The 18,583-nt window shown below is 35.9% G+C and overlaps 1 protein-coding gene across 3 annotated transcripts in view; it reads left to right on the top strand.

The window, feature by feature from the left end:
* The window catches only part of FAM172A (family with sequence similarity 172 member A), a 416,065-nt gene that overhangs the window by 6,388 nt on the left and 391,094 nt on the right, over window positions 1–18,583 (top strand). The gene's annotated exons all lie outside the window — the stretch shown is intronic.

The following is an 18,583-nucleotide window of genomic DNA, read 5'->3' as shown; positions in this document are numbered from 1 at the left end:
TCTTTGGGTTTTTCTAGAGAATTGTCAAACTTGAGAGGGCCTTGGGAATTCTCTGAACTTGTAATTGGTGTTAGAAGTGGAGATAATCTTTTGTGTGGATTGTGCCATCTACCTCCATAGTTGTCCAAAACCTTCCACATCTCCTTTCTCTGCTTCTTCTTTCTTCTAATTAAGCACAAAAATAGCTTATTCTTTGAAATTAGGGCCAAATGAACTGATGATGTCAAATAATCCATCTTCTAAGATTGAAGCTATTTGGAAAAATATCAAGAATGTTATAACATAGATGCCCCTAAATATGTTGCTATTCCCCCACATATTTTCTAATTGCTATGGACTCAGTTGCATTCTCTCAAAATTCGTATGTTAAAGCCCTAACCCCCAGAAAGTAATTAAGGTTAAATGAGGTCATATGGATGGGATCCAACTTGAATAGGGTTCTGAGACACCAGAGATCTCCACTGATTGTCCTCTCTACCATGTGAGAACATGGAAACAAGGTGGCTGCCTAAAAACCATGGAGAGAGAGCTCAGCAAAACTCAACCCTGCCAGACCTTGTTCTGGAATTTCTAGCCTCCAAAATTGTGAGAAAATAAAGTTTGTTGTTTGAGCCACCTAGTATTTTGTTATGGCAGTTGGAACTGACTAATATACCAGTTCATGGCTAATATTTTCTTTTCCTTTGATTGATTAAGCAATTGGATTTCATGTGCTCTGGTGGAGGAATGTTAAGAATTTGATGAACTCATTTTCCCTTAGACCCACTGTAAAGTTGAATCATCTGAAATTTTTCAAAATCTTGAAAGAAGTTGATCAGAAAGGCCTCAGTGATGACCTTTAGATTATATACCATCTAAAGTGACTGAACAGAAAGACATGAAAGTAAAAGAGGGGAAGAAGGAAAAATGGAATGAAAGATGATAGGTGGTAGGGTCTTTCCTGTAAGTTGGATTCTGGCCTGAACTTTATGTAGAAGGGTTCTAGGGTCCAATGAAGTTAGTTTTGCTGGTGACTCTTTTGGACCTCTTGCCTCCAGCATCAAAGCATTTTGAGCTATATCCTGTTCTTTTAGGATCACATAATGTGAGTGAAAATAATAGTGAAAATTTAATCTGAAATAGGAACACTGCAAGTACTTCTAAGAAACTACGTGATTCCATTTTATCATTGAAAAGAAACATTTATTTAAAACAAGTTTTACTTATTCTCAGTATTTTTCCTTGATAAGAAACATGTATAATTATATTTATCTGAACAAGCATATGTGTTTGTCTTTTTAACTGTACCAATTAAAGACGTAAGTCTTATTTCTCTCTCTTTCAGTGAAGAAAGACACACAGCCAGATCAATCCCTCATGCTGAAAATGAGTTACCTAGCTCATGTTCCTCTAATTTTTTAAATCCAAAGGTAGTAAAAGAAAGCATTCCTGTTTTGTTAAGTCCAAAAGAAGCTCCTTTCCCACATGAAAAATAAATTATTGCTGATTTGAAAAAAAATAGTGAGCAATTCAATGACTGAATCTTAAGTGATCTCTACTAGATCATTGGGAATTTAAAGATATGTTGTCTGTTTCTGGGTAACAAATTATCTTAAAATTTAGCAGCTTAAAACGAAGAACGTCTCCTATCTCCCAGTCTCTTAGGTCAGAAATTTAGGAGCAGCTGGGTGGTTCTTTTTAAGGATCTCTGACAAGACTGGAGTTTAGGGCTGCAGTCATGTGTAGTTTGACTGGATCTAAAGGATCCCCTTCCAAGCACACTCATGTGCCTGTTGGCAGGAAGCTTCACTCACTCACCACATGGGCCTCCCTCTCTGTATCACTGCTTATGACATGGTTTTCTTAGAGCAAGTGATCTGAGAGATTGAGAGAACACTTGAGATGAAAGCCAGTCTTTTATAACACAGTCTCAGAAGTGTGATACTATTGCTTTTCCTATTCACTCTCGAGCAGACATATCAACTCTGGTACAGTGTGGGAGGGATCTTCACAAGGGTATGAATGTTAGGAGATAAGAGGCTGGCTGCCAGTCTGCCCTCTAGCCTGTAATGGTTCATGTCCTTCCCGTATGTATACTCACTGCTTTCCAGAGCCCTCAGATGTCTCATTCTATTGCTATACCGTCATAGTCCAGAATCTCATCATCTCAGTCAGGTCCAGGTGTAGCAGGGGTTTCTTGGATGTGGTTCCTTAAGCATAGCTCTTTGAGTGAAGTTCCTTTCCGCTTGCCTCTGCTCATCCACCTCCCCCAACACTCAATATGCAGTGGTGTAAGAATGTCTGTATACAGACATTCTTGTTCCAAAAGGGGGAGAATGGGAGATACAAAGATGTAACTGGTCCATAGCAGTTCTGAGATCCAGATGGGCAAATATTAACAGTTTCTTTTTTAGGTCTTAAGCTTGGGAGTAATTATCATGGTTTTCAGCTTTACCTCTTTCTTTTTTCATAAAATGTGCCAGGTGTTTGTAAGTGAGTAGTTTTCTGAGTCTGCTTCCCTAAAGTTTTAAGGTTCAAAGCTCTCTCTTTATTTAACATACATTAAATCTTTTAAATATTACATTAAAAAAAGGTCTTATAAAAATCTTTTACAAATCTTGTGGGTATTCTGTGAATTCTATTGAGAAACATTTCTTTAGACAAAAGTTCCCGTCGTGGCTCAGTGGTTAATGAATCCGACTGGGAACCATGAGGTTGTGGGTTTGATCCCTGGCCTTGCTTAGTGGGTTAAGGATCCGGTATTTCCGTGAGCTGTGGTGTAGGTTGCAGACGCGGCTTGGATCCCGCATTGCTGTGGCTGTTGTGTAGGCTGGCAGCTACAGGCTCTGATTTGACCCCTAGCCTGGGAACCTCCATATGCCGCGAGAGCGGCCCAAGAAATGGCAAAAAGACAAAAAAAAAGTCGCACCTACACATTTCTTTAAGGTAAATCATTGTATACTTCAGGCTCCTGCTAAGGCTGTGGGACAATGCTCTTAAGCTTTGAGGATCAGTAAGGCACACTCTGCTCTCTGTAGGGTCTTTTGTCTGGCTGACTAATATTCTCTGGTGTCACCTTTAATATTTTAATATTTAACAAAAGATTTTTTTATCCTCAGCTTTATCTTTGAACCATGTTAGTACCCTGGATTTGATCTTTGCTCAGAAGGCATTTCTTAATTTTAGCATCATTTGTCTTCTGGAGAGGATTTTTTAAAATAGACTTTATTTTAAAAACAGTTCTAGAACATGGACTTGGAGGACAGACTTGTGGTTGCCAAGCGGAAGGGGGAGTGAGTGGGATGGACTGGGAATCTGGGGTTAATAGGTGCAAACTATTGCATTTGGCTTAATAGGTGCAAGCTATTGCATTTGGAATGGATAAACAATGAGATCTTGCTGTATAGCTCTGGGAACTACATCTAGTCACTTGTGATAGAGCATGGGAAGATGATGTGAGAAAAAGAATGTATATATATGTGTGTGTGTGTGTGCGCGCGTGTGACTGGGTCACTTTGCTGTACAGTAGAAAATTGACAGAATACTGTAAACCAACTATAGTGTAAAAAGTAAAAATCACTAAAAAAACTCCCACAGTTCTAAGTTCACAGGAAAATTAAATGGAGTGTTCAGAGATTCCCTTATACCTCCTACCTCCAGACTCACTCAGCCTCACCTTGCTATTGACATTCTTCATCAAGAGTGGTACCTTTGTTTTAGCAGACAAAGACCATAGTTTACCTTAGGGTTGCCTTTTAGTGGTGTACATTGAATGAATTTGGAGAAATATGTAATGATATGTATCCCCCATCAGAGTATTGTACACAATAGTTTCACTGCCCTAAAAAAATTGTCTCTGTTATGCCTGTTCACCCGTTCTTCCTCCCTAACTCTAGTAACCACTAGTCTTTTTACTGTCTCCATAGTTTTGCCATTTCAAGTATATCATATAGTTGAAATCATACAGTATGCAGCCTTTACAGATTGGCTTCTTTCACTTGGTAATATGCTTTTAAATTTCTTCCCTGTCTTTATAGCTTGATAGCTGCTTTTTTTTTTTTTTTTTTTAAAAAAAGTGCTGTTGAATAATATTCTTTTGTACGGATGTACCACAATTGATTTATTCACTGACCTGCTTTAGGACAGCTTTGTTGTTTCTAAGTTTGGCAAAAATGAATAAAGCTGCTGTTAACATCTGCATGTAGGTTTTTGTGTGGATACAAGTTTTCAACTAATTTTGGTAAATATCAAGGTGTATGATCCTGGATCATCTTCTCTAAGCTTAATTCTCCCAGGAACAATGTGTGAGGGTTACCAACTAGCTACAGTTCTGATTTGACCTCTAGCCTGGGAACTTCCATATGACGAGGGTGTGGCCCTAAAAAGGCAAACACACACACAAAAAGTATAATTGAAGTACAATAAATTGTACATATTTAAAGTCTATAATTGATGTTTTAGTGTACATCTTTGAAACTCTGATCTCAATTAAGATAAGGAATATTTCCCTCACCTCCAAATGTTTTCTTCTTCCATTTTTTGTTGGTCATTGTCTGTCTTCTCTGGAGAGGTAGCTGTTTAAATCTTTTGCTTACTTTTAAATTTGATTGTCTTATTTGAATTAGAGAATTATTATTCAATATTATTGAATTGTAAGAGGTTTTTTTATTTTTTTATTTTTTTGGCCGCACCCACGGCATATGGAGGTTCCCAGGTGAGGAGTCAAATTGCAGCTACAGCTGCCAGCCTACACCACAGCCACAGCAATGCCAGATCCAAGTTGTGTCTCTGACCTACATCACAGCTCATGGCAATGCCAGGTCTTTAACCCACTGAGCGAGGCCAGTCATCAAACCACAACCTCATGGTTTTTAGTCAGATTCGTTTACTTTGTGCCACAATGGGAACTCCAAGAGTTTTTTTTTTTTTTTCCTTTTCCCCAGTATAATCTGTACATGTCTTTTTTAGTGTGTTTGTGTGGTGTCTTCCAAATATTTTCTATAGTCTGTGGCTTCTTTTTCATTTTCGCGAAGTTATTTTTATAGACCAAATATTTTTAATTTAATGAAGTACAGTTTATCATTTTTTTTTTCATTTATGATTTGTGGGGGTTTTTTGGTTGTACCTCTGAGAAAACTGCCTAATTTAAGTTTCTCAAGATTTTTTCCTGTGTTTTCTTCTAAATTTTTATAGTTTTAGGTATTATATTCATGTCTGTGATCTATGTTAAGTCAGTTTTTATGTATGATGTGAGGTAGGAGTTTTTATCTTTTTCCAAACAGTTAATTCAGTTGAATCAATACTATTTATCGAAGACTTTCCTTCCTTTGAATAGCCTATCACCTTTGTTGGAAATCAGCTAACACTCTATGTGCTGGTCTGTTTCTATACTCTCCATTCTGATTCATTGATGTATGTGTTTGTCCTTATTTTAATACCAACCTGTCTTGATTATTGTGGCTTTATGTTAAGTCCTAAAAATTTGGTAGGGTACTTTTTTTTTTTTTTTTGTCTTTTAGGGTCATATTTGTGGAATATGGAGGTTCCCAGGCCAGGGATCTAATCGGAGCTACAGCTGCCAGCCTATACCACAGCCACAGCAACGCAGGATCCGAGCTGCATCCGTGACCTACACCACAGCTCACGGCAACACCAGATCCTTAACCCACTGAGCAAGGCCAGGGATTGAATCCACAACCTCATGGTTCCTAGTTGGATTCGTTTCTGCTGTGCCATGATGGGAACTCTTGAAGGGTACATTTTATACTTTGTTCTGCTATAGAATTGCTTTGATCATTCTAAGTCTCTTTAATTTCTATGTGAGTTTTAGAATTAGCTTGTCAGTATTTACAAAATAGCCTATTGTGATTCTGATTGGGATTGTGTTGAATCTGTAAATCAATTTGGGGAGAAATGTCATCATAAAAATACAGAGTTTTCTAATCCATGAAAATGTTATTTCTTTCCTTTTACTTAGGTTTTCTTTAATTTCTCTTAAAGTAGTTCTTAGTATAGTGATCTTAGCTTTTATTAGATTTATTTTTAGATACTTTGTTTTTTGGCATCACTGAAATGAATTTTTCAAATTTTCTGATTATTCTTGATACTTATATGTATATGTTTACATAAATGTTGATTTGTATATAATTACCTTGTATTCTCTTACCCAGTTAAATCTATTTATTAGCAATAGTAGTTGTTTTGTAGTTTCTCTAGGCTTTTCCGTTAAACTGTCATGTAAAATGTAATCAGGGATAGTTTTACTTCTTTGTTCAAATCTCTGTCTTTCTTTCTTTTCCCCATAGCAATGTGTAGCATCATGTGTAGGCCTGACAGGTTACCAATGTGTCCAAAGTTCACTTTGTAATAAATTTAACCACAAAGCCAATTAAATACCATATTTTATTTATCTTATCTACATTTACCTGTCTCAATTCACTTAATAATAAGGGTCTGTAGTCATAAGTTAATGTGCAAAGTCAATCAAATACTGCATTTTGTATACCCTATACACATTTAATTTTTTTAATACACTTAGTGGTAAAAGTGGGCATTCTTGACTGTTACTGATCTGAGGGAGAAAGAATTCAGTTCTTCAGCAGTTTTGATTCTGCACTTATTATTCAATGCTTCTGCAGTCATAACTCTTCTCTAGCCTGGTAATTTGTCTCCTCTCAGGGAGGACACTCCCCTGGCTTAGAAAGCTTTGAGTTGAGTATGTTCTCTTCTTTTGATACTAGGTATGATTTAGTAAGTAACTGCCCATGTGGTACTTATAGTAGCTATAAATATTTCAATTCAATGGAGAATTAAGATGTGGATAGGGTATATAATATATGGTATTTGATTTACTTTGTTCATTAGTTTATTTTACAGCAAACTTTGGAAAATGTTGATAATCTGCTCTACGTATAATGCTGAAGACATCATAGATTGCTGAGATTGCAGAGTTTTACATTCTAACTTGTAGTTACTTGTTTGCACTTAGTTCTTCACTCCTGTAACTGACCTATATTTTTTTTTTTTAGTGAGAAATCCTTAGAGTGTAGAAAGAATACCATGCTCATTTCTCACTACTTTTTAGTCCATGATTTTTCTCCTCTCTTCTAGTTACCTGGCATTGCATTCCAAGTGACTGGAAGGGAAAAGAGTTTTGAAAATGTCAGTATTTGCTGCACTCAAATGTTTATATACTGCTTCATGTGGTTTGAAACTTGGGCTTCTTCCCTTTCTCATTTATGATCTAGTTTGCCAATGTCTGTCACATATTTAAAATCTGTGTGAATAAAACAGATGAGATTATTTACATATTGACTTTAAGGTAAAAATTACAGTGATATTTGAGGGAGAATGCCTTTTCTCTCTTCTATTGTTGCCCTTTTCATTTCTTATTTGATCAATTTTAGACTATTATTGGGCCATATGGCTGTTAAAAGATCATGTATCGTTTACATTTTCCATGCAGCTATTTATGCAGCCCTAATGTTTACTTATCTACTGTGCCTTTCAGAAGATTCTGAAATCCTGAAATTAGTTTTAAACTTAGAAAGAGATAGAATAGTCTGTCTATGCCATGTATTTGAACCCACGTTCACCAAAGCTCTAAAGTGTTGTATTAGGCACTGATTAAATCACAGCAGGATTCTTGAGTTACAGAAGTCAAGTCCAAAATATTTATTGTGTAAGGAATCATTTAGGAAAGGGTGTTAGGCTGCCATGAGCTGTGGTGCAGGTTACAGATGCGGCTCGGATCTCGCATTGCTGTGGCTGTGGCTCTGATTTGACCCCTAGCCTGAGAACCTCTATATGCTGCGGGCGTGGCTATAAAAACCAAAAAATAAAGAAATAAAAGGGTGTTAGGTTTGGATTGTTTCAGGACATTACACAAGCCTGGTGCGTATTGTTTAGTATGTAACCATTGTTAAAATAAAGACTGCACTTGTGAAACAGCCCGCTTCTATGCCCTTCCAGTTCTGTGATTTTATATTTTGAATATTTTTCTTTTTAAATTTTAATTATAGTTGATTTGCATTGTTCTGTCATTTTTCTGCTCTATGGCAAAGTGACCCAGTCATATATCTATACACACTCTCTTTCTCATATTATCTTTCATCATGTTCCATTACAAGTGATAGAACATAGTTTCCTGTGCTATAGGACCTCTTTGTCTATCCATTCTAAATGTAATAGTTTGCATCTATTAACCCCGAACTCCCAGTCTATCCTACTCCCTCACCTTCCCCCTTGGGGACCACAACTCAGCTATCCGTGTCTGTGAGTCTGTTTCTGTTTTGTAGATAGGTTCATCTGTGCCATATTTTATATTCCACATAAAAGTGATATCATACGGTATCTGTATTTCACTTTCTGACGTATTTCACTTAGTATGAGGATCTCTGGTTCCATTCAGGTTGCTGCAAATGGCATTATTTTTCTTTCTTTTATGGCTGAGTAGGATTTTATTTTTTTATATGTGCACATCTTCTTAATCCAATGTGTCCATGGACATTTAGGTTGTTTCCTTGTCTTAGTTATTGTGGATAGGGCTGCAATAAACATAGGGGTGCATGTATCTTTTTAAATGAGAGTATTGTCTGGATATATGCCCAAGAGTAGGATTGCTGGGTTATATGGTAATTCTACACTCAGTTTCCTGAGGAACCTCCATACTGTTTTCCATAATGGTTGTACCAATTACATACTCACAGGCAGTTCAGGAGGGTTCTCTTTTCTCCATACTCTATCCAGCATTTTTTATTTGTAGTCTTATTAGTGATAGCCATTCTGTCTGGTGTGAGGTGTGATCTCATTGTAGTTTGTTTTTTTGTTTGTTTGTTTTGCTTTTTAGGGTCACATCCATGGCATATGGAAGTTCCCAGGCTAAGGGTCTAATCAAAGCTGCAGCTGCCGGCCTATACCACAGCCACAGCAAAGTGGGACCTGAGCTGTGTCTTCGACCTATATCACAGCTTATGGCAATGCTGGATCCTTAACCCACTGAGTGAGGCCAGGGATCAAACCTGCATCCTCATGGATCTTAGTATCGTTAACTGCCAAGCCATGAAGGGAGCTCCCCTCATTGTAATTTTGATTGGTATTTCTCTAATAGTGATGTTGAGCATTTTCTTTTTTTTCATGTGCCTGTTGGCCATTGGTATGTCTTCTTTGGAGAAATGACTGTTTAGGTCATCTCCCCATTTTTCAGTTGGGTATTTGATTTTTTATTTTGCTGTTGAATTGTATGAGTTGTTTGCATATTTTTGCGATTAAGCCCTTGTTGGCTGCATCATTTGCAACTATTTTCTCCCATTCAGTAAGTTGTCTTTTGTGTGTGTGTGTGTGTGTGTTCTTTCCTGTGCAAAAGCTTGTAAGTTTGATTAGGTCCCATTGGTTTATTTTTTATTTCTATTGCCTTGGGAGACTGACTTAAGGAAACATTTGAATGGTTGATGTTGGAGAATGTTTTGCATATGTTCTCTTCTAGGAGTTTTATGATGTCTGTCTCATATTTAAGTCTTTAAGCCATTTTGAGTTTGTTTTTGTCCATGGTGTGTGGATGTGTTCTAGTTTCATTGATTTCCATTCAGCTGCCCAGTTTTCCCAGCACCACTTGCTGAAAACATTGTCTTTTTCCCATTTTATATTCGTGCCTCCTTGATCAAAGATTAATTGACCATAGGTGTCTGGGTTTATTTATGGGTCCTATATTCTGTTCTATTGGTCCACATGTCTGTTTTTGTACCAGTACCACACTGTCTTGATACTATAGTTTTGTAGTATTGTCTGAAGTCTGGGAGAGTTATGCCTCCTGCTTGGGTTTGTTGTTGTTTTTTTTTTTTTTTTTCCTCCTCAGAATTGCTTTGGCTATTCTGAGTCTTTTGTGGTTCCATATAAAGTTTGGATTGTTTGTTCTAGTTCTGTGAGAAATATCATGGGTAATTTGATAGGGATTGCATTGAATCTGTAGATTGCTATGGGTAGTATGGCCATTTTAACAGTATTAATTCTTCCAATCCAGGACCATGGGATATCTTTCCATTACTTTGAACCCTCTTTAATTTCCTTGATTAATGTTTTATAGTTCTCAGCATGTAAGTCTTTCACCTCCTTGGTCAGGTTTATTCCTAGGTATTTAACTTTTTTGGGTGTGATTTAAAGAGGCACTGTATTTTATATTCTTTTTCTGGTATTTCATTGTTAGAGTACAGACATGCAACTGATTTCTGAATGTTAATCTTATGTCCTGCTACTTTGCTGAATTTGTTCATCAGTTCAAGTGGTTTTATGTGGACTCTTTAGGGTTTTCTGTATATAATATCATGTCATCTGCATACAGTGACAATTTTACCTCTTCTCTTCCAATTTGGATACTTTTTCTTTCTTCCTTTCTCCCTCCCTCTCCTTCTTTCCTTCCTTCTTTCTTATTGCTGTGGCTAGGACCTCCAATACTATGTTGATTAAAAGTGGTGAGAGTGGGCATCCATGTCTTATTCCAGATTTTAGTGGGAAGGCATTTTTCCGTTGAATATTATATTGGCTGTGGGTTTGTCATAAATGGTTTTTATTATGTTAAGATATGTTCCCTCTATAACCACTTTGGTAAGAGTTTTTTTTTTTTGTATCATAAATGGATGTTGGATTTTGTCAAATGCTTTTTCTGCATTTATTAAGATGATCCTGTGGTTTTTGATTTTGAATCTTTATTTAAACTTGTTTTAAACACTCTCCTTGGGCTTAGTGTTCTGTAAAGGGCCAGCATTGGAGGTTTGCAGAATATTTTGATCCTTGTTATGTGTCTATGTGTGTGTAAAACCAAATTTCACATGAACAAATGTTAAAATACATGAATATTTTCATTAAAAACAAAACCAAACTAATCAACCATATGAAGAGCAAGGCCACAAGTTTACAGGAGCTCTGCCAACATATGAATAGTTATATTTCAGGTAGTAACTTAGGGACTAAGTTGTATTTGAGGTCATATAGCAAAATTTGTGGCTAATGTTTCAAATGAACAAAATATAGGCTTATTTAAAATCAAGAATAGGCCTTTAAATATATACTTAGACTAAGCTTTCATGATAATTCATTGTTAGTCCGGGCAGCTTTATAATTTTCTCTCTGGTAATTTGTATACCAATAAAGAATAGTTGAATCAACATCTGTTTTTCAGTGAAAGAAAGTTTAACTCATGCAGAAAAAGCAGTATTTTCAACATTTGTCATTTAAACAAATAGAAATGACTTTAACAAAACGTTATCTTCAAGCAAAGCACCAGATAAAATGTTTTATGCTTGTTTTATTCTCATTCTAACATCAAGTCTTCCCTCCAGTGGCTGCTGTTACAGCATTTTCCTTGTTTACCTTATTTTGGAAAAACAAGAGAAGTTATTTTTTTTTTTTCTCAGAATTAAAGCCCATTTTTGTTTCATGTTGAAAGACTGGCAGATTATCCTCTGTGGAAAATAGACCATTGTGACTAGATGAGCCTGTCCTTTGGTAGTCAAGGGGATAGATACTCTGAAGTGAATTCTTTTTCTTTCTTTCTTTTTTTTTTTTTTTTGTCTTTTTAGGGCCACACCCGAGGCATTTGGAGGTTCTCAGGCTAGGTGTTGAATCAAAGCTGTAGCCACTGGCCTGTACCACAGCCACAGCAACACCAGATCCAAGCCATGTCTGCGACCTACACCACAGCTCATGGCAACACCAGATCCTTAACCCACTGAACAAGGCCAGGGATTGAAACTGTGTGCTTATGGATGCCAGTCAAATTTGTTTCTGCTGAGCCACAAAGGTAACTCCCGAAATGATTTCTTAGTCCTGATCTGTTATTTTTATTTTCATTTTGTCTTTTTAGGGGCTCACCCATGGCATGTGGAGGTTTCCAGGCTAGGAGTTGAATTGGAGCTGTTGCTGCCAGTGCAACATCAGATCTGAGCCACGTCTGCGACCTACACTGAGCTCACGGCAATGCTGTATCCTTAACCCACTGAGCAAGGCTAGGGGTCAAACCTGTGTCCTCAAGGGTGCTAGTCGGGTTCATTAACCACTGAGCCCTGACGGGAACTCCTAAATCCCCTTTTATAAATTGTAATAAAGGCAGTGCTACTAAAATTTATAAAAGGCAGTACTACTAAAATTAGTTATAATACTCCATTTCTTTTAGTGTTTCTCTTTATCGTTTATTTTAAAATATGTTGCTGATAAATGAATATGATTATAGCATTAAGGTCCTATGTGTGACTATACACATATACTGATTCAAAAGTGGCCATTCTATATGAAATGTTTAAGTAAGTTATACACCATAATAATAAAATGTGCAGCTGTAAATTTGCCACTCGATCCATCATTCAAAACACTATCAACAGTGTATCTATGTGTTTCTCCCCATTTTTGTACCTGCCACCTTCCCAGAGGTAACTACTACAATGAATTTTGTGTTTTTCTCTTAATTTTTCTTATTATTGTTTATTGCCCAAATTGTGACATCAATAAATGGTTTTAGTTTAGTTTGCTTTTGATCTCTATATAAATGGTATTATAATGTGTGTAGTTTTTTGTTTCTTGGTTGTTTACTTAATATTATTTTTGGATCTTTCATCCATATTTTTGAGTACAGTTGTGGTTTATTCACTTTTACTGCTATGTACAATTCATTCTATTAATATACTGCAGTATATCTGCCCTGCTGTAATTAGGAACAGTCTTTTCCAGCTGTGGCAACCAGATTCTAGGATGGCCCCCAATGATCTTTGTTTCTTGATATTCATGTCTTTATGTAGACCTTTCCTACATCAAATAAGGTTGTCCTCTGTGCTAGCAGAATATCAAGGAAGTGATGGTGAGAATTTTGCAGCTTTCTCCTTGCACTCATGGCCCTGTCTCTCTGGAAAAAGCCATAAGCCATGGCTTGGTGATACTTAAGCAGACCCGTGAAGGAGCCCATGTGGGGAGGTCCTGAGACTTCTAGCAACAACCAGTGCCAATAATTTATCTTTGTGAGTGAGGCACCTCTAGCTCCAGTCAGACTTTCATATGGTTGCAGGCCTTCACAGTATATCTTGACTGCAACCTTCTGAATCTGAGCCAGAACCTCCCAGCTGAGCTGCTCCAAATTTCTGATCCGTAGAAACTGTAGGACACTATAAATGTTTACTGTTTCTGGCACATTTTGAGGTAATTTGTTATGCAGCTATATATATAATGAATAAACCAGCTTTTTTGATATTTCCCAAACATTTTTATACCTGTCTCCTGATTCATATATACAAGACCAAGTAGTGGACCAAGATGGTAGCTTACAAGTACGAGAATGTTTAACCTGGATATCTCAGGCCAGTTTTTTCAAAGCGGTTGTGTTAATTTATGGATTGATCAGCAATATGATTAAAAATCTGCATTATGCCCAATTCTTTTTAACTTTGAGTATTGTCATTTTTATATATTTTCTAGTCTAGGTAGTATAAAATAATAACTTTTTAAAAATAAATATCCAAATTTTATTTCCTGCCCCAACATCAAAGCAGTAGTCTTCTATATTGTCCCATAAGAAGTTTGGTTTTGCTTTTTGCATTTAGGCCCCTAATCCATTCAAAGTTGATATTTATCTATGGAGGGTGGTGGGTATCTAATTTTGTTTTTTTACCATGTAGTTAACCAGTTGTTCCGATTATTGAAAAGTCCACCCTTTCTCCAGTGTTATGTCAGTGTTGTTCATCTCTGTCACAGAAATCTGTTATGTAAATCTGCTTTGGAGTTCTGTTCTATCAGTCAACTTCTTTATTCTAGTACTAACGATGTACTGTTTTAATTACTGAGGTATCTGGTAAGGCAAGTCTTCCCATCATAATCTTCTTTTTTAGGAATGTCTTGGTTTTCTTAGTCTTCTTCCGTATAATTTTTGAATTTGTTTTCAAGATTTGGGGAAAATTTCTTTTGGCTTTGAGTGGAATTATACTGAATCCATTTATCAAGTAGAGAAAATTTGATATTTTCACCATATTGAGTCTTTCTATCCATGAATATGGTATATCTCTTCATGTACTTCGGTCTTTTTTAATGTCTTTCAGTAACGTTTTATCATCTTCTGCACATAGGTTTAACATAACTTTTGCTAGATGCATTAATACTCTATAAGATATTTTTTGCTGTTATACAAGATGTCTTTAAAAAAACCTATGTTTTATAACTGATTGTTGCTGGTATTTATAAAAACACTTTATTTTTGTATGTAAATTGCTTTTGTGATTTTGATAAATTCTCTTTTTATTCCTAATAGTGTAGTTATTCTTATTTTTTCTTTATTTTTGAAAATCTTGCTTCTTGCTTCTTCTTGTTTTGATGTTGTTTTAGATAATCATATCATCTGCAAATAATAACTTTTTCTATTTTTGATTCTTATACATTTTAAATTTATTTTTCATATCTTAGTATACTGGCTAGAATCTTCAAAAAACTTTGACTGTAAGTGGTAATAGTAAAGTGGTAATGACAGACATTTTTTCCTGGTAACTGATTTTAAAGAAAATGTTTTTAATAATTTACCATGGAGGGTAGTTTTACTATAAATTTTTTGAGCCTCTTTATCATGTTAAAGACATTCCTTTTTATTCCTAATTTGCTATGACTTCTCTTCCAAAAATGAGTATTAAATTTTGAATTTATCAAAAACTTTTCTTCAGATATTGAAGTTATTATGGTTTTCTTCCTTTATGCTAGTTTACTGAGTAACATTTGTAGATACTGTAGTGTTTTGTAATATAGTTTCCAAGTTTACTTGTTCTCAACAGGAGAGTCCCTCAGGGAACTTAGCTATAAAGTTGGAAGTAAAGTCTGCATGTAAAATTCTTCTCATCATCATAGGAAGGGATTCTACAACTTTGTGTTTATTAGACAATAGTAATGAAAGCTGCCTGGCATACAGAATTTAAGCATAGGTTAGTAACAAATAGCTTGGCATTACACACAGTGTCCTGGTGCTGACAACTTCAATCTCAGAGTTAACTTCCTCTAATTACTATGTGGCTAAGGGATGGTTGTATTTTCTGGGAGAAAAATATTTTGTAGAAGCCAGGAGAATTCAGAGCCCTTTGCATTTGGAATAAGAGGAGTTTGCTGCCTCAAATCCTTTGTTAATATAGTCAAGTTATGAATTGTGTGCATTGTTTTCTGAGTAAAGTAAATAACCACTGTAACTAATATGATACTTTAAAAAGGTTATTCGAAGTTTCACATTTCTAATTCTCTTATTTAAGATCAGATACTTGTAGTATCACAGCAATAGAGAACCTCCCCAAATCTAGGTTCATCACCACTTGGTCCCAGGATGTGGGCATTATTGAAATATGGTACAAACATGAAGTTCTAGAAAGTACTATCACTTTATAAAGAATTGAGAAACTCTAGAAGCCAAAAAAAAAAAAAAAAATCATTCTTTCTGAAGGCACTTAAGTGATAATATTCCCAGTTGTTAACACATCGAGGTAAAGTCAGGCTTCACAGCTGTTTTCCACTTAGCTAAACAATATGGAGTGCACTGTCAGTGGACATTGGATGTGAGTGGTACTTAAATGCCTATTTGCAGTACAATTGTGGTCTCCACAAAGTTTAACTTTGCCATTAAATTTTATTGCTAGTGTTAACTCATATGGCTTATTGGGCTTAAGAGTAAATTGCTTAATTATGTGCTCAAGTTTTTCCTTCACTTTTTTTTCCCCTACAGCATATGGCATGTTTCTGACTTCAAAGTAAGTTAGTATTATGTATGGGATCAGTTGCAGTAATAACCAAAATAAAAATAATAATACATTGCCACAGCTTGGATTTTTCACAGTCAGATACTGAGATAAAATTTGAAGTTCAAGATATTTATTCAAGATAAACACTTTTGAAAAGGAGGACAGCAGTATTGGTCAGAGGGAGAGGTTGAGCTAGAGACAGCCCTGCCAAAACTTAGGCCAACCCAGTGGCAGTGAGCTCTGGAGCAAATATTGCCAGTCAGGCTTGTCCTGTATCAGGGTGAAATGGGGGCCTTTTTTCCCCCACCTGGTTCAGTCACCTTCTGAGACAGTCGACCTGGGAAAGGCATGATCTTGCACGAGGCAACTCTGCACTGAGGCTGGGTCTGAAGTGGTGAACAGCTGGAAGCTGTTGGCTGACTATGCTTCCTGCTACTGAGCAGCAAGTTTGCTTTGGAGGGACATCTAAGGGGGGTGCACTTCACCTTAGGGTCTTCCATATGAACATTATGTTTTAAAATTTATCTTGAACCTTGAGTTCACAAAGTTGAGCTCGAGATGGTAGTAAGAGTATTTATGGAATGAGAAAATTTGATTCAGGCATTGTGAATATGTTATTACTGTAATTTCATGGTATTAACTACTTTTAAATCTTATGAAGATAGTTTCTGCTTGGTCAGTTTGGCCTGAAGTTATGCACATTATATAACATTAGTGATATTTTATCATTTACGTTTACCGCAGAATTAGTCTCTTAAGTAGCTAATGACATTTAATTTGGTCCATATAAAACATACTGTTTGACACTTTTTTTCCTAATTTTTTTTCCACTTTTTTTTTTTTTAATAGAGGTCCACCCGTAGCATATGTTAAGTTCCCAGGCTAAGGGTTGAATCGAAGCTACAGCTGCCAGCCATAGCCACAGCCACAGCCTCAGCCACAGCCAGGCCAGATCCAAGGTGCATCTGCAACCTACACCATAGCTCACAGCAACGCAAGATCCTTGACCCACTGAGAAAGACCAGGGATTGAACCTGCATCCTCATGGCTGCTAGTTGAGTTCCTTTCTGCTGTGCCATGACTGGAACTCCCTTTTTTTTCTCTTGAATATAGTTGATTTACAATGATTGAGGTGTACAGCAAAGTGATTCAGTTGTATATATATACACACATATATGTTGTATAATATATATTATGTATATTATGCATATATACTCTTTTTCAGATTCTTTTTATTATAGGTTATTACAAGATATCGAATATAGTTCCCTGTGCTATACAGTAGGACCCTGATGTTTATTTTATATATAGTAGTGTGTATCTGTTAATCCCAAATTCTGTTTGTCCTTCCCTTTCTTTCCCCTTTAGACCATAAGTTTGTTTTCTATATCTGAGTCTATTTCTCTTTTTTTTTTCTGAATTTCAAATGTGAAATTTTATTTTTTTTCCCAAAAGCTGAACATCACAGTTTGATAATATACACATATACTGAAGGAATGCTGTTACTTTGATCATGTGTCTTGTCTCATAAGTAACATTTTTGCAAATCATTACTTTCTGTACTACAAATTAAGGAAACAGAAATAGCACTTCCTTAATCACTGTTTTACAACTTGTAAAACCAGAGATAATTGATTACATAGAGTTACATAACTTTAATATTGATTGTTTCTTTTTTTTTTAAAACAACTGTGTAACAGTATCAGTTTTCAAATTTTCCTAGTTGTTTTATTAATGTCTTTTTTAATTCAATGAATTTTATTATATTGATAGCTGTGCTACCATCATCACAACCTAATTTTACATTTCCATCCCAAACCCCAGCCCATGTTCTTCTAAAATTCTGAGCATACCTCCTTTTTGAGAATTATTTTGTTCTCTGACATAGTTCTGCTATTTATGCTCCATATTATTAAAACTTCATAAAAGTTTACTTAAATTATTTTTTCTTTTGAGGGGCTTCAGAATTGAGAACTATCTAAAAAATTGTCTTAGCCGTGTTTAATTTCTTAGGTTCAATTTTAGCATTGTCTTGCAGACATTCCAAGGTTTTCATTCTAGCCTTGTTTGAGTTTCTATCTTTTTCCAGCTGAAAAGCAACATAATACCTAACTAGATGACTACCTGGGAACCTGTTAAAAAGGCACAGTAGTACAATATTAGTTTCTTTTAAAATCTCTGTGTCCCTTAACTTTTGACTCTTTCTTTTAGGTGCTTGATTTACCAAAGTACTCTGCAGAATGATAGGGAGTAATTTTTATTTTTTTTAGTTGTGCAACAAACTTGATGTTTAGTTTATTTGTTTCAATTCATTTCCAGTTTAAGGATTTTTTTTTGGGGGGGGAGGGGTCTTTTTTGTCTTTTCGAGGACCACACCCTTGGCATATGGAAGTTCCCAGGCTAGGGGTCTAATCAGAGCTGTAGCCACTGGCCTACGCCAGAGCCCCAGTAATGTGGGATCCGAGCCGAGTCTGGGACCTACACCACAGCTCAAGGCAATGCCAGATCCTTAACCCGCTGAGTGAGGCCAGGGATCAAACCCGCATCCTCATGGTTCCTAGTTGGATTCGTTAACTACTGAACCATGATAGGAACGCCAAAGGATTATTTTTTCTTGATTTATTTAAAAATGTTTGTATTGAAGTATAATTGATTTACAACATTGTGTTAGTTTCAGTTGTGCAGCAGAGTGATTCAGTTATATGTATTTTTTCAGATTATTTCCATTAAAAGTTATGACAAGATATTGAATATAGTTCACAGTAAATCCTTGTTGCTTATTTATTTTATGTTTAATAGTTTGTGTCTCTTAATCCCATACTCCTAGTTTATCTATTCCTCCTTCTCTTTCCCCTTTAGTAACC

The sequence above is a fragment of the Phacochoerus africanus genome, chromosome 4 (genome assembly GCF_016906955.1).
Source record: "Phacochoerus africanus isolate WHEZ1 chromosome 4, ROS_Pafr_v1, whole genome shotgun sequence".
NCBI lineage: Eukaryota > Metazoa > Chordata > Mammalia > Artiodactyla > Suidae > Phacochoerus > Phacochoerus africanus.
Note: the sequence above shows the minus strand (reverse complement) of the source record. Positions and strands in the feature narration are given on the sequence as shown.